General features: G+C 34.1%; 1 pseudogene; it reads left to right on the top strand.

Moving 5' to 3' along the window:
• LOC129024142 (bifunctional phosphoribosylaminoimidazole carboxylase/phosphoribosylaminoimidazole succinocarboxamide synthetase-like) overlaps positions 1 to 15,537 on the top strand; it is a 30,662-nt pseudogene extending 15,125 nt beyond the window's left edge.
• Positions 15,538 to 17,285: the final 1,748 nt, after the last annotated feature.

Raw genomic sequence — 17,285 nt, 5'->3', positions numbered from 1 at the left:
GCTACAGTAATCAAAGCAGCATGGTACTTTCATGAAGGCAGACATATGGATGAATGGAATAAAAGAGAAAGTTCAGAAATAAACCCTCACATATATGGTCAATTACTTTTTGACAAGGATTCCGTGACCATCAAATGTGGAAAGAAGAATCTTTTCAACCAACGGTGCTGTGAAAACTGGATATCCACATGCAAAAGAATGAAGCTGGACCCTTACCTTAAAACATATATTTGTAAAGATTAACTAAAATGTGGATTCAAGACCTAAATATAAAAGATAAAATTGTAAAACTCTCTGTTAGAAAAAAGCATTCAAAAAATGCTTCATGACTCTGTATTTGGCTATGATTTCATCTATATGAGACAAAAAGCACAGGCAAAAAAAGAAAGAAAAATACATTGGACTTCATTAAAAGTAAAAAAAAAAATTATATATCACAGAGACGTAAAAACTGAGTAAAAATACAGCCCACAGAATGGAAGAAAATAATTTTACATTAAATATATTGTAAAGGATTGATATCTAGAATATATCAAAAAACTTTTACAACTCGACAACAATAAAAAACCCGATTAATAATAGAGAAATAACTTGAATATCAACTTTTCTGCAAAGAAAATATACAAATGGATAATAAGCACATAAAAAGACACTTGCCATCACTAGCCATTAGGATAATGCAAATCAAAACCATAATGAGGTAACTTAGGCACATTAGAGTGACTATTATTAAAATAACAGAAAATTCTAAATATTGGAAAGGATATCTATATATATATCAAAACTGACGCGCATTGTTGAAATATTATCTGCTATGGAAAATAGTATGGTGATTCTAGTAATTCTATTTTTGGGTATGTACTTCAAATTATTGAAATCAGAGATACTAACAGATATTTGTACACTGATGGTAACAGCAGAATTATCCATAATAGCCAAAAGGTGTAAACAACTCAAATATCTATCAACCAATGAATGGATAAAAAAAACATGGTGCAATGGACTGGATGTTTGTGTTACCCCCAAATTTATGTGTTGAATCTCTAAACCCAAATGTGATGTTCTTTCTTAGAAGGTAGGACTTCTGAGAGATAATTAGGTCATGAGAGTAGAGCTCTCATAAATTGAATTAGTGATCTTACTAAAGTGACCAAAAAGAGCTCTCTAGTCCTCTTAGCTTCACATAAAGATGCAATTAGAAATTGGCTGTCTGCAACATAAAAGCGGGCCCTCGCCAGAACCTGATTACATTAGCACCTTAATCCCAAGTTTCTAGCATCTGGAACTATAAGAAATATATTTCTGATGTTTATAATACATCCAGTAGATAGTAATTTGTTATAGCAACATTATCTAAGACAGAATTTGGTACTAAGAAATGATAGTGCTGCTGCAACAAATACCAAAAAATATGAAAGTGGCTTTGGAAATGGGTAAGTGGTAGAGGCTTAGAGAGTTTAAGGTACACGGTAGAGAAAGCCTAGATTGCTGGTGAACAAAGTTTTAAAGGTAATTCTAATGAAAGCTCAGAAAGAAAAGAGGAAATGTGTAAAGAAGTTTCTATTTTCTGAGAGAATGCCTAAGTGATCATGAACAGAACGTTAGGAAAAATATGAAAACTAAAGGCTATTTTGATGAGGTCTCAGTCATAAATGAGAAACATATTATTGGAAACTGGAGGAAAAGTAATAGTTGTTTTTTAGTGGCAAATAACTTTGCTGAATTATGTTTGTGTTCTAGTATTTTGTGAAAGATAGTACTTGTGAGTGATGATATTGGGTATTTAGCTGAGGTGATCTCTAAGCAAAGTTTTGAAGAAGTGGTTTGGTTCCTCCTGACTACTTATAGTAAAACGTGAGGAGAGAGAAAGGAAGATGGAATTGTTAAGCAAAAAGAAACCAGAACTTAAAAATTTGGAAAATTCTCAGCCTATTCGTACTGCAAAAAAAAAAAGAAAGAGAGAGAGAGAAAGAATATTTGGAAAGGAACACTAAGGTGTTGTCAAGCAATTGTTTGAAATATATATATGTGTGTGTGTATATATATGTGTGTGTGTGTGTGTGTGTGTGTGTGTGTATATATGAACCGTAGATTTAATAAATCACCTCAACAAAACCTAGGAATAATAATGGGATTATAGCAGCAGAAATCAGCAGAAATACTTTTAGTTAAGACTAAAGGGAACAGAGAAAATTGGACAAAATGAAGGAAGACCTTCAGACTTCTTAGACCTTGCAGGACTGGACTAAAAAACTATTTGTCTATAAGCACATTTTATTCTTTATGACAAGAGAAGGACCTGAACAGCATTCAGGGATCATCAGGGCTGCCACTCCCACTATATGCTAAGAGTGCACTATCCTTGCAGGGAGGGGAAGGGTTGCCTCCACCTTGATTTCAAAGTGTAAGACCAACACTCAGCAGAGTCATAGGGATGGGACCACTTGGTGTTGCCCTGATAGTATAACCCCTATCCTAATAGAGAACTACAGCGTTGATGGGTCCACAACAAAGTACATCAAATTAGAGACAGCTCTCTATCAATCTATGTGGGTGGCATTGCTATCCAGTGGGTCCAGAAGGCAGGACTGCTGCTCTACAGGGTCTGGAAGGTAAAGAATTGAGCCAGAGAGGATTATTTTTGAGACTTAATGTCTTACAGAGTTTGCCATACTAAGTGTTGGACTTGCTTGGAATCTGTCACCCCTTCCTTCTTCCCTATTTCTCATTTTTGGAATGGGAATGACTAATCAATGCCTGTTGTACCATTGTATTTTGGAAGCGTATACCTTGCTTGGTTTCATGGCTAGAGAGGAATTTTACCTCAGGCTGAATCATATCTTGAATCATACTCATATCTGATCTAAATATTTTGATGAGACTTTGAACTTTGATGAGACTTTTGGGCTTTAGAGTTGACACTGTAAAGAGTTAATACTTGAGATTTTTGGGAAGGAATAAATGTGTTTTACACGTGAGAAAGGCATGTATTTGTGAGAAGGAGGCAAAGGTTGGGGTGCAATAAACTGAATATGTGTGTCCCCCCAAAAATGTATATGTTAAAATTCTAACCCTCAATGTAATGGTATCATTTCAGCTTTTGTGGAGCAATTAGGTCATGATGCTAGAGTCCTTATGAAAGGGATTAGTTCCCTCAAAACAGGAATTTCAGAGGGCAGTCTAGCCCTCTTTCTACCATGTGAAGATACAATGAGAAGTTGACTATCTGCAACCTGGAAGAGTGTCCTCACTACAACTCAACTATGGTGACACCTTGATCTGGAACTTATGGACTTCTGAACTGTGGGAAATAACCTTCTATTGTTTATAAATGACCTAGTTTATGGTGCTTTTTATAGAAGCCCAAACTCAACAAGACATGTGGTTTACACATATAATGGAATATTATTCAGTCTTAAAAAGAAATAAAATATCAGTGTAGGCTACAACAGAAATTAACCTTAAAATATTGTGCTAAGTGAAAAATGCCAGACTTAAAATGGCAAACATTGTATAATTCTATGTATATGAGGTAGTCGTAAAAGTCAAATGCATACAAACAGAAAGTAGAATAGTGGTATACAAGAGTGGTAAACAAGAGAGGAGAGAATGGAGAGTTATAGTTCAATAGGCAGAATTTCAGTTTAAAATAAAGTTCTTGGATGTATAGTGGTGATGGCTGCACAATATGAATGTACTTAATGTCACTGAATTTTACATTTAAAAATTATCAAAATGGTGAATGTTATGTATATTTTACTATAATAAAAAATTTAAATATCTTGAGCAGACAAAATTTATCTAAGGCAAAAATAAAAACAAGAACAAGAAAAAAATAGATTGGTTTCCTGGAGGGTGGTGAAATTGACTAGGAAGGGGCATGTGGCAAAGTTGTGGGTTGATGGAAACATTTCATTTCATCATAGGCATTTACACTATTAAAAGGTTTATCAAAATTTTTTCTGTCATTATACATTTGTCAAAATTTATGTAATGTACAACACGAAGAGTTAACCCTAGTGTAAAAAGTGGACTTTAGCTAATAATAATGTATCAAAATTGTTTCATGGATTATAAAAATCAAACCACACCAATTCAAGTTGTTAATATTAATAAGATAAACTGTAATAGGAGGATATGTGGAAACCTTCCTTACATTCTGCTCAAATTTTCTAAAAACTTAAATTGCCCTGAAATGAATAAAAATATAATAATGTAAAACAAACCCATAAAATCTCTTTAAATTGTATCATTAATACATGTGCATATTTTCATAGCCAAATGCTTCCTCAAACAAATAAATAAATATTAAATTATGTTAAATATATGAATGCTGAGGTGGTTGGGAGAGAAGTGTACTGACATGTGCAACTTACTTTAAAATGCATAAAAAAGAACATGAATTGATGGATAGAGAGAAATGGAGAGAGGCAGAGATGTGATTAAAGCAAAAGGGGCAAATGTTAAATTGGAGAATCTAGGTGATGGATATGTGGATATTCACTGTATATTTTGTCAATCTTTTTGTATTGCTGAATATTTTCCTAAAAAAATTGTGTGAGGGGGAGTATTAACGCAAAAAAGTTTATATAGAAAGGCACTTGAATACTAAAGAAGATTACAGTTGAAAGACTAACACTACCCTATTTAAAGACTTCATATAAAGCTATAGTAATCAAGACAATGTGTTACTGGCAACATAATGGAAAAAATATCAACCGACTAGAATAGAAACCCAAGAAATAGAGTCACATAATGTAGTCAACTGATTTTTGACAAAGAACTTGAAGAAATTTAATAGAGAAAGAATAGATAGTATTTGTAACAAATTGTGCTGGGACAACCAAATACCAAATATTCAACCCCGCCCCCCACCACAAAAAAGTAATCTAAATACTTAGCATAAGCTTTACACAAAAATTAACTCTAATGGATTATGTACCTAAATGTAAAATAAAAATCTATGTAACTTCTGGAAGATAATATAGGGAAAAATCTAGATGACCTTGAATTTAGCAATAATTTTTAGATGCAATTCCAAAAGCATAATCCCTGAAAGAAAAATTTGATAAGCAATTCATTTCCAGCTGTGAAACAAGTACACCTAAGAATTGAACTTTAATTGGTAAAATTGTTTCCTACAGAGACGTAGGTTAAAAATTCTGACACTCCTCTCCAACAATAGGAAAAATGACCCCACCATCTGTCATTCATTTATTTGATTGCTTATTTCCAAGACACATGAATATTTTTTTTATCCGTTAGCCCAGTCAGAGATTGCCTCAGCTCCAGAGAGCCTCCTGTACACTCAACTCAACTCCATCTCAGAGTCTGCTTCCCAGGGAAACAAACCTGTAATAAAGTCTTACCATTAAAATGGTCATTATCATTAGTGTAAAATATCATTAAATTATTTTTTCTTCATCTTTGTGGGTTTCTTTTTTTATTTAAAAATATTGTTATTTTTGATCCAGGCTTAAGTAGTGACAGGATTATTCTACTACACTCTGAGGTGCAGGCAATATACCTTGGCTATTGTCATATTAAGCGGGATTTCTGGTGACGATGATAAAAAATGATGCATATATTTGATTACTTTGCATGTCTACACTAATACCCAGCTGTAAGGGTGGCAGAATATTGTCTTAGAAGATGTCATGGTAGTTTATCTCAATGAAGATGCAACCTAAAACTATTTTGTGTAGCAGGCTGCAGGTAAAATCATGTGTGTATAGTCTGTGAGGACATTCTCTTGTTTTTACATATCAGTAACTTGTTCTTCTCAAATACGATCACACCATCTGAGAGTTTAGAGCATTTTCTGATTAATCAACTACAGAGTAGAGGGTGATTTTGAAATCAGAAAATCCATATCTTCCTTCAAATACAACCTGGTTACATTGAGGTATGTCAAGATACCTTCTCTTGAAAAAGAAATGTTTCTTGAATAAGAAATTGATTTGGAAAAATTTAACAAGTGCAATAAGGCAAACACAATAAAATGAGGTATGTCTGGAGCCTCAATGTTCAAAATGTCTGCTAGATGAATCTAAAGACATAATAGCAGAAATGACTATAGGTACAAATTTTGCTGACAAGGCTATATGGCTATTTAAGTAGAAGGAAACTGGAAGTAGGAGCCACTGACATATTTTGATAGTCTGCACATATATCACATAAATTGAGCATAAAAATTGATTAAGTTAATCTATTCTGTTGAATGAAGATTTATTCATTATATTCTTTATTTCATCGTGGGTTGCTTTCTACAAAAATACTTAAAGGTCAGGAGTTCTAGTTCCTTCTATGCCTTTCTTTATCCAGGACGAAAACAAATTGAGCTGATAGGGATTTTGAAAATCTGATATTTGAATTGTCTTATCTGAATTAGCTGTTAATCTCTTATTAAGTCTCTGGTCTAATCACTCTGTGATCTAGTTATTATGGTTGACTTGTTAACTGTTATTGGATGACTACATAATGTGATATAATAATTGATAGCTTGACAACCCAACTACAAAATGGTTTACCAAGTGGCGTCCAAAGTCGTGGTATACATTTTGTAAATTTTGGTCATGTGGTATGTAGATCGTTAGTAAAGTAGAACTTATGATTAAAATGAATGAAAGGGTTAATTTTCTTAAAATTAAGTTTGCTTGTGTTTATAAGCACAGTGCTCCTAATCATACTCTCATTACCCAACACTAAATGATAGAGGATCTATGGTGCTATATAAAATTTTATATCTCTATTTGGTGCAATTTTTTAAATGTCAATATTTATTTTTTTAATAAAATATTATTCCAGTAAGTAGTAAAATAAGTCACTTGTTTTCTAAGTTTTCTGTTCTTAAAATAAGCTTTGCTATTTCTTAATAAGAATTTATTATTGAGAGTTACTTGTATGTTTCCCTAAAAGAATGTCTGTTTCTCATCATCATTATTAGAACTGAACAATTTAGGGGCCCTTACTGTGGAAATGCATCAGTTCTAATTGTAATTAATGAACAAAAACATTCAAAATTCCATTTTGATGGAAGAAAAATAATTCTGATGACTACTGCTCAATGTCTTCTAGTTAAGTGTCTTAGATATGCTTAATTAAATGTGGCTGAAATGTTTCTGAATGGGAAGTAGCAACAGTTAAACTATTCACTGATATTCATGAAAATTCATCTGGAAGACATTCTGTTCCTAATAAATGAACAAACACATAGTTGCCAACATTTTTAGAGCACTAACTGCTTAAATTTTCAAAAATAATACTTATTTTTTAGGAAACATTATTCAACAAGCTCACCATTTAGAGATACCTTTTTTCCATAAATAGATTTATGTTTCATAAAATGAAATTATAATATACATTGTTTGCAGAAGTGTTCATTTATTATCACATATATATTTTCACGTTATTAAATATTCTACCTCATCATTTGAATGGCTATATGGTAGCTTATTGCATAGCTGTACATAAATTTATTTATTTATTTTACATATTTAAGTATTTTCTATAAAAAATTACAGTATTATAAACAACATTGCAATATACATTCTCGAAGATAGAGCCATGATGAGTTCAATGTGATAAATTTCTAGAATCGGATTGCTCACTTGAAAAGGTGTATGTGATTTTAATATTATACAGACATGCACACACATACAATTAATAACCAAATCTCCAGGGAAGTTGTTAGCATTACACTCCCTTTAGATAAGAGAATGTCTAATTTCTCACTTCCTTCACATCACCAGGTTTTAACGTTCTCCTTAATCTTTACCAATTAGTTATTTTTAATTTTTCACTATTTTAATTGTAATTTTTTGGTTATTTGGAGTTGGTCTTTTTTGTGTTTATCAGTCATTTTTATTTATGTTTTTGTGAGTTAACCGTGAACACCCGTTTCCAATATTTTCTACTAAAATATTTATCATTTGAGTTGTTTCTCATTGAAATATTTAATCTAGAATGTATTTTTGTATAAGCTACATAACAGAAACTTAATTTGTCTCAAATTTATGACAAGTAATCTTTAATATGCAACTAAGATGTTTGCCTTAGTGAGTAAGAAACAAAATACTTTATGTCATTATGGATATTTAAATAATATGAAATATGAAATGCAGTTTATTAAAGTGCCATTTTAGTTAATATGTAGTAAGGTCCATATCCTCCACTGCTTTTAAAATATCTTCCTACAATATCCCATCAACACTTTTAAATGACTGATACTATGCAGTTAATTCAATTTAAACTTCTCTAACTCAAGTAGGAGTTTATCATGTTACTGGCACAGAAATTTTTCTGTAATAGGACTTTTGCTAGTATTGCAAAATTAATCCTGGAATTATATTTACTTTGTACCTCCAAAAACCACACAGCTTCAATAATAATGCTGTAGTCATTGTGCCAAACAAAAACAAAAAGAATAAAAAAAAATAGTTTCTGAAAAGTTTTCACTGACATGCAAGCTTGTCCAGAGCTAGATTGCTAATTTCAGTAACTTAATTCTGATGATTTTATCTTTTTTTTTTAATTTTTTTTTTTTGAGATGGAGTCTCGCTCTCACTCTGTCACCCAGGCTGGAGTGCAGTGCATTGATCTCTCTTCACTGCAATCTCCACCTCTCAGGTTCAAGCAATTCTCCTGCCTCAGCCTCCTGAGTAGCTGGGACTACAGGCGCGTGCCACTGCACCCGGGTAATTTTTTTTTTGTATTTTTTGTATTTTTAGTAGAGACGGATTTTCACTGTGTTAACTAGGATGGTCTTGATCTCCTGATCTCGTGATCTGCCCGCTTCAGCCTCCCAAAATGATGGGATTACAGGCGTGAACCAATTCTGATGATTTTGTCTTAATGAAGTAAATGGTATGTCTTAGATTATGATATTTTACAAAAACTCCAAATGAATTAAATGGGATAGAAATTTGTGAAAAAGTTAGCTTTTGTTAGTATACTGCATGGTCTTGAATAGGATAGGATTTTAGCAAAATTGTCAAATTATTGGATAGATGATGCTTGCACTTTTTATTTTACTCTTACTACCATGATATTTTACAAACACTCCAAATGAATTAAATGGGATAGAAATTTGTGAAAAAGTTAGCTTTTGTTAGTATACTGCATGGCTTTGAATAGGATAGGATTTTAGCAAAATTGTCAAATTATTGGATAGACGATGCTTGCACTTTTTATTTTACTCTTTTATTACCATGACGGCTGATTTTGTAACAAATTGTGTAAAGCATACTCTTCCTGCAAAACCATAAGGAAGAAGTCTACCAAGTATAGTACTTACTTTTGAGATAAAAATAATACTAATATCAATAACAATGTTGTTGATTAAAAAATACTTGTAGAACCAACCATGTATTTCAAGAGTTAGAGGTGCTATAATAATATTTGTAGCATACAGTTTGAATAAAAAACTAAAAATGTTGCCAGGGTGCTAATTAACAAGTAGCTTATGGTTTCTCCACAAAAGATAGAGCCTAAGGGGTAAGACATTGTCAGAGGGTAAACATCTTCTGTTGAATCAACTAGTTAATGAAAGAGCTACGGTGACTCTTTTAAACAGGAGACATTTTCTGATCCAAGTATCTTTATATCATACATATCTCCAACGTGCCATATATGCTTAATGTTAAAATTCAATTTCCTTTGATAATTGGGAGGTAGTCAGGATTTTACATAAAATCAATTATATTCACCATGCAGAGAAAGTAATTTATTCCCCCAGTGCTGTTTTGCTCTAGTCAATGAAAATATTTGCATATAGAATGAAACAATGCATTCAAGTTTAAATGTGTATTTGATGTTGCCACTTTGAGAGAAGTTACACCTTAATTCAATTGTATATATGAATTTGGGTTTACAGATGTAAATTCTAAAGAAAAAGTCTTTTAAAAATATTTTATATCCAACATTTCTAGTTATCTTAAACATGTAGGTGAATGTGACAAGCAAACGTTAAGGAGAGCCCATTGAGCTCCAGCTCCTTATGTCCACATTCTAATATAACTTTTTGTTTGTTAGCAGAACCTGTGACTTTCACCTAACAAACAGAGAATGGTGAGGTGCTGGTATGTCATGCCTGTAATTGTATTGCATTTTGTAATTCTCTGTGTTGCTAACAGACTTGCTTTCTCCCTGTGTTGCTGCTTTTAAAGAAGCAAGCTGCCATGAACTCTAAAATTGCAAGGAAGTGTATTTTTACAATAATATGAAGTAGGTTGGAAGCAGTTCTTTCCCGCATCAAGGCTCTGATAAATACTCATCCTGGGCTGACACCATGATTTCCAGCCCTGTGAGACCCCAATGAGACATCCCAGATAAGCCATGTTGGAGAGACTAGACCACAGAAAGCATGCAATAATAAATGTGTCTTGTCTTAAGCTTCTTAGTTTATGATAATTTGTTATACAGCATAGAAAACTAATACTGTGGGTCTGGTGCTTGTTAGCTAGCATATATTGAATATATAGATCACTATGACAAATAATGGAGTATTTGGGGGAATAAAGGTATTTTGGTTAAAAGTGCTTTCTAAAAGGAATAGCTGTCTTGTGAAAAAATATTTCCTAATTAATCACTTAAAATTTTTAATTGACAGAATTTCTTTATTTTCTTCTCTGCATAGCAGGAAAACAAAGTTTTAACACCTACCTACAGCATAATTTTAACTTCTTAAACTTATTTTGATAAATATTGCCTTTCAGAGATCATTATACCTTCACGAGATATTTTAAAAGATTATTCTCAACCATTTAAATGTAAACTCCAGTGGCTTTTGTAAGAATCACACAGCATTTTAAAATATAAATAAATGTAGGACACAAATGATTGTATATATTTTTTAAAAGTATATGAAGGTGAGTTTTAAGAATATTCAAGTCACATGCTTCATGAATAAAAACTTCAAAAAACAAAAACAAACTGTACTCTGTAAAATTATAAAATAATGAATTTACTGTTAGTAGTTTTATAAAACACACTGCACATTCAATTACATGTTGTCATGATTTTGAAATATTTTCAAAGGCAATGTATGAGTCACATAAGAAATCACTTTTCATACTTAAATCTTATTTTTATTCAGCAATGGTGCTATCCAGCTTATCAGTTTCTATTCCTTATCTATTTCTATTCTTCCTTCTCTATTTCTATTTCTGACACCCTAACTGTTAAAAAAAATTGTATATAATCTCAGAAGGAAAACGTTTGTCATGATTAAAAGAAGTATAATGATGTTGGAAGACAACTGCAACAAAAGAGAGATTCCTTTAATACTGTCAATATCATCAAAATAATTATATTAATAAAATACATTGCTCATGTGTTTTAACATTAAGCTTAAAGTTATATTAAATCACATTTTTATCTCATATAATATTTTAGTATCTCCATGAAGTAGTTTTAGTACTATCCCCATTGTATACTTGAGAAAACCATACATTTCCTGATGTTTCAGTGCAGGAAAACATATCTGATTGAAATGCTGGTGTTCAAAATGCCCTTACAGAATTATATCCACAATATCACAACCACCGCTAAATTTATTTCATTGTAACTGGCAAAATTATCTTAAGTGGAGAGTTATTTGGTTTCAATTTAATTTAACTTAAATCTCAGCTAGCTCATTTACTGACTGTGACTTTGAGTAAAAGCAATAACAACAACAAAAATGTTTGCAGAGTACTTCCAGGCACTGCTCTAAGTGCTTTACGTATGTTAACTCAGTCTTCACAACAAACACGTAAAATACCGTATATATTTTTCGTCATCTTCATTTTGTAGATGAGAAACTGACACACAGTGGAGTTAAGTAATTTGTTCAATGTGATAAATCCAATAAAGAACAGAAATTTGACTTCTGTCTAACTCCAAAAGCTATTGTAATTTAAGATTATGCTCTATCACTGTGGACCTTAATTATCTCAACTACAAGATTTGGATGACAATTCTCCATAAACTATTTAAGGATAGGGGCCATATCTTCAAAATAGTAGTTTGAACACTGATAGTAATTTTACTCGACCTTAAAATAGTAAGTGTTGCCCTTCAGAGAGGAAAAAGATAGAAGGCAGAGAAGCTTCAAGAGGGTACAGGCAGCACCTCCTCAGGATTAGGAACAGAAAGCTTAGTCGCCACATGCTAAAGATCTGACAGCAGATATATTGCCTAGAGAGAAATTCTGAGAGGGAGAGAGATGTAAAAATGTTGACTTATCAATGCTTAACTGAACCTGCTACATCTTCTTGCAGTTAACAATTTCCATTTTCATTTCTAGGGGTGATTTGGTTGGTGAGTAGGATATCAACAAAGTATTCTGTACTACAAAAGAAGAGCATAGTGCTTCAGAAATCCTAATGTAAAAATATGCCTTCTCCCATCTTTTAAACAAATTATGATTTTGCGTTCCTCTCAGCCAAAAAGCAGTCTCCTTTCTGCTGGATTCCTTAGTAGAATGTTGATAAGAGCTCCATAAAATACTTGATTGAAGAATTACCAGAAAGATGACTTTGTACCCATTGTAAATATGGGAAAATATTTTTTAAAATTGAGATTTCTGCCTTTCTTCCTAGTATGGTCACAACCCTCAGCCCACTCAGGATAATAGCAACAACAGATGTATTGAACATTGGAAAAAAGTGTATGAGGGTAAAACAACACATGTCTATGAATTATAGATAGTCCAGGACAAGTCCTCCTACAGTCCAAGGACCAGATTATAGCTGGAAATGCAGCATAATTTTAACTTCTTAAACTTACGCAGCTAGAAACAATCAATTGACAAATTAGATCCCATTTGTCCATTTTGGCTTTTGTTGCCATTTCTTTTGGTGTTTTAGTCATGGAGTCTTTGCCCATGCCTATGTCCTGAATGGTATTGCCTAAGTTTTCTTCTAGGGATTTTATGGTTTTAGGTCTTATATTTAAGTCTTTAATCCATCTTGAGTTAATTTTTGTATAAGGTGTAAGCAAGGGGTCCAGTTTCAGTTGTCTGCATATGGCTAGCCAGTTTTCCCAACACCATTTATTAAATAGGGAATCCTTTCCCCATTGCTTGTCTTTGTCAGGTTTGCCAAAGATCAGATGGTTGTAGATGTGTGGCATTATTTCTGAGAACTTCTTTCTTTTCCATTGGTCTATATATCTGTTTTGGTACCAGTACCATGCTGTTTTGATTACTGTAGCCTTGTAGTATAGTTTGAAGTCAGGTAGCATGATGCCTCCAGCTTTGTTCTTCTTGCTTAGGATTGTCTTGGCTATGTGGGCTCTTTTCCAGTTCCATATGAAATTTAAAGTAGGTTTTTCCAATTCTGTGAAGAAAGTCAATGGTAGCTTGATAGGGATAACATTGAACCTTTAAATTATTTTGGGCAGCATGGTGATTTTCATGATATTGATTCTTCCTATCCATGAGCATGGAATGTTTTTCCATTTTTTTGTGTCCTCTCTTAATTCCTTGAGCAGTGGTTTGCAGTTCCCCTTGAAGAGGTCCTTAACATCTCTGGTAAGTTCTATTCTTAGGTATTTTATTGTCTTTGTAGCAATGATGAATGGGAGTTCACTCATGGATGGCTCTTTGTTTATCTACTATTGATGTATAGGAATGCTTGTGATATTTGCACATTGATTTTTTATCCTGAGACTTTGCTGAAGTTGCTTATCAGCTTAAGGAGATTTTGGGCTGAGACAATGGGGTTTTCTAAATATACAATCATGTTATCTGCAAACAGAGACAATTTGACTTCCTCTCTTCCTATTTGAATATCTTTATTTCCTTCTTTTGCCTGATTGCCCTGGCCAGAACTTCCAATACTATGTTGAATAGGAATGGTGAGAGACGGCATCTTTGTCTTGCGGTGTTTTTTAAAGGGAATGCTTCCAGCTTTTTCCCAATCCGTATGATATTGACTTTGGGTTTGTCATAAATAGCTCTTATTATTTTGAGATATGTTCTAGCAATACCTAGTTTATTGAGAGTTTTTAGTATGAAGGGGTGTTGAATTGTATAGAAGGTCTGTTGTGCATCTCTTGATATAATTATGTGGCTTTTGTCGTTGGTTCTGTTTATGTGATGGATTACATTTATTGCTTTGCATATGTTGAACGAGCCTTGCATCCCAGGCATGAAGCTAACTTGATCATGGTGGATAAGCTTTTTGATGTGCTGCTGTATTTGGTTTAACAGTATTTTATTGAGGATTTTTGCATCAATGTTCATCAGGGATATTGGCTTGAATTTTTCTTTATTTGTTGTGTCTCTGCCAGGTTTTGGTATCAGGATGATGCTGGCCTCATAAAATGAGTTTGGGAGGAGTCTCTCTTTTTCTATTGTTTGGAATAGTTTCAGAAGGAATGGTACTAGCTCCTCTTTGTACCTCTGGTAGAATTTGGCTGTGAATCCATCTGGTCCTGGGCTTTTCTTGGTTGGTAGGCTATTGATTACTGCCTCAATTTCAGAACTTATTATTGGTCTATTCAGGGATTTGACTTCTTCCTGGCTTAGTCTTGGGAGGGTGTATGTGTCTAGGAATTTATCCATTTCTTCTAGGTGTTCTAGTTTATTTGCATAGAGGTGTTTATAGTATTCTCTGATGATAGTTTGTATTTCTGTGGGATCATTGGCCATATCCCCTTTAACATTTTTTATTGGGTCTATTTGATTCTTAGAGTAGAGATGTTTTTCAAGGATGATGCCAATAATGACCCACAGTGGCCTGAGGAATAGCTAATTTTTGCAAAATTTTGCTATGTTGGATTTTCTATAGGCCATACAGAAGTGGATATCATGAGTCATGCTACACAGGCTATTTTTTAAATACTGGAGAAATCCTGGTTGCCCCAGAACTGTACACTGGTTGGAATGAAGACTACATTTGGTGTTGATGTAACCATCCAGTAAATTGTTCTTGCTGGTATTATTGATAATGATTTTTGGGGACTCTGGCCATCAGGAGATTGAAGCCAACAGAAAGACAAACTGTTGTATTGCAAACTCAAAGAAGTAAATTTTCAAGGGCTCCAAATGGTAAAAAAAAAAAAAAAAAAAAAAAAAATTTGAATGGGTTGCAGAGAGAATTGTCACTTTAAAAAAATCAGAAGGCCTATGGAAATTTTGGAATTCCATGTGAACTTTGAGTAACATCCACACATAATGGACCAGATGAAACTCTGAAGAGTAAAGCTGAATATGAAGGGAATAGCATTTATACTGTATTTGTGGTAGTGGCAAGTGGAAAAAATGGTTTGGGACCAGTAATGTATGGCAGCTCTACATATCCAGTCATTAGCTGTGTTCTTCTTACACTAGTCTGGAGAACTTAGGATGTGTGATCTTCTCTTCAACTACCCAGTGGTCCCAGTGGTCTTGCCTGTTAAACCATATTTTCTCCAGAAGGATCAGCTCATATTGCTGCTCAGATATTTGGAATAAATAAGCATTAGGCATGAGGAGAACTGCAAGGAATCATTTTGAACACATGGATTCTCTTGAAGCAGGCCCACAAGAAAATCAGAGAATGTAATTTATAAGAAAGAACATCATTGTATTTCTTATAGAGAAAAGTATAAATTTCTAATTTAGCTACAAAAAAATCAAGCAAGATAAAAAGGTGATTTTAAATTGGAGAACACAAATGAAATGCATTAGTGAATAAATGCTTCTCTAGCTCCATATTAATAAATATGAACACCCAATTCCTAAAAAAAGAAAATATTCTATATGGGTATTTCATTTATCACAGTGTCTGTATTAGTCCATTCTCATGCTACTATCAAGAACTGCTGGGGAATGGGTAATTTATAAAGGAAAGAGGTTTAATTAACTCACAATTTCACATGGCTGGGGAGGCCTCAGGAAACTTACAATCATAGTGGAAAGAGAGGCAAACATGCCTTCTTTATATGATGGCAGAAAGGAGAAGTGCATAGCAAAAGAGGGATAAGTCTATTATAAAACCACCAGATCTTGTGAGAACTCACTCATTCTCATGAGAACAGCATGAGGGTAACTGCACCAATGATTCAGTTACATTCCACTGGGTCCCTCCCACAACACATGGGGATTATAGGATTACAACTTAAGATGAGATTTTTGGGTGGATGCCGCCAAACCAAATCATTCTGCCCCGGTGCCTCCCATATCTCATGTCCTCACATTTTAAAACACAATCATGTCTTTCCATCAGTCCCCCAAAGTCTTAACTCATTCCAGCACTAACCCAAAAGGTCAAGTCCAAGATCTCATCTAAGACAAGGCAAGTCCCTTCCACCTATTAGCCTTTAACATGAAAAGGAAGTTAGTTACTTCCTACATACAATGGGGGTACAGGCATTGGGTAAATACATCCATTCCAAACCGTAGTAATTAGCAAAAACAGAAGGGGCTACAAGCTCCATGCAAGTCCTAAATCCAGTAGGGCAATTATTAAAACTTCAAGTTCCAAAATGATCTCCTTCAACTTCATGTCTCACATCTGATGCAGGAGGTGGGCTCCCAAGGCCTTGGACAACTTCATCCTGTGGTTTTGCAGGGTGCAGGCCCCCCCTGGAAGCTTTCATAGGCTGGCATTGAGTGTCTGTGGCTTTTCCAGGTGCAAGGTACAAGCTTTTGGTGTATCTATCATTCTGGGGTCTGGAGGACAGTGGCCCAGTTGGGACTCTGTGTGGGGACTCCAACCCCACATTCCCCTTCCACACTGCCTTACCAGAGGTTCTCCATGAGGGCTCCACCTCTGCAACAAACTTCTGCTTGGACATCCAGGAATTTCCATACATGCTCTGAAATCTAGGTGGAGGTTCCCAAACCTCAATTTTTGACTTCTGTGCACCCACAGGCCCAATATCATGTACAAGCTGCCAAGGCTTTGGGCTTACACACTTTGAAGCAACAGTCAGAGCTGTATGTTGGCCCCTTTTAGCCATGGCTGAGATGCAGGGCACCAAGTATCAAGACTGTACAAAGCATCAAGGCCCTGGGCCTGGCCCATAAAACCATTTTTTCCTCCTAGGCCTCTGGGCCTGTGATAGACGGGGCTTCTGTGAAGATCTCTGACATGCCCCGGAGACATTATCCCCATTGTTTTGGCAATTAACGTTTGACCCTTTGTTACTTATGCAAATTTCTGCAGCCAGCTTGAGTTTCTCCTCAGAAAATTGGAGAAATTTTTTTTTCTTTTTTATCACATCACCAGGATGCAAATTTTCCAAACTTTTATGCTCTGCTTCCCTATCAAATATAAGTTCCAATTCCGAACTATATCTTTGTTAATACATAAAAC

Source organism: Pongo pygmaeus, chromosome X, assembly GCF_028885625.2.
Source record: "Pongo pygmaeus isolate AG05252 chromosome X, NHGRI_mPonPyg2-v2.0_pri, whole genome shotgun sequence".
Classification (NCBI taxonomy): domain Eukaryota; kingdom Metazoa; phylum Chordata; class Mammalia; order Primates; family Hominidae; genus Pongo; species Pongo pygmaeus.
The sequence above is the reverse complement of the archived record's forward strand: the minus strand, read 5'-3'. Positions and strand labels throughout refer to the sequence as shown.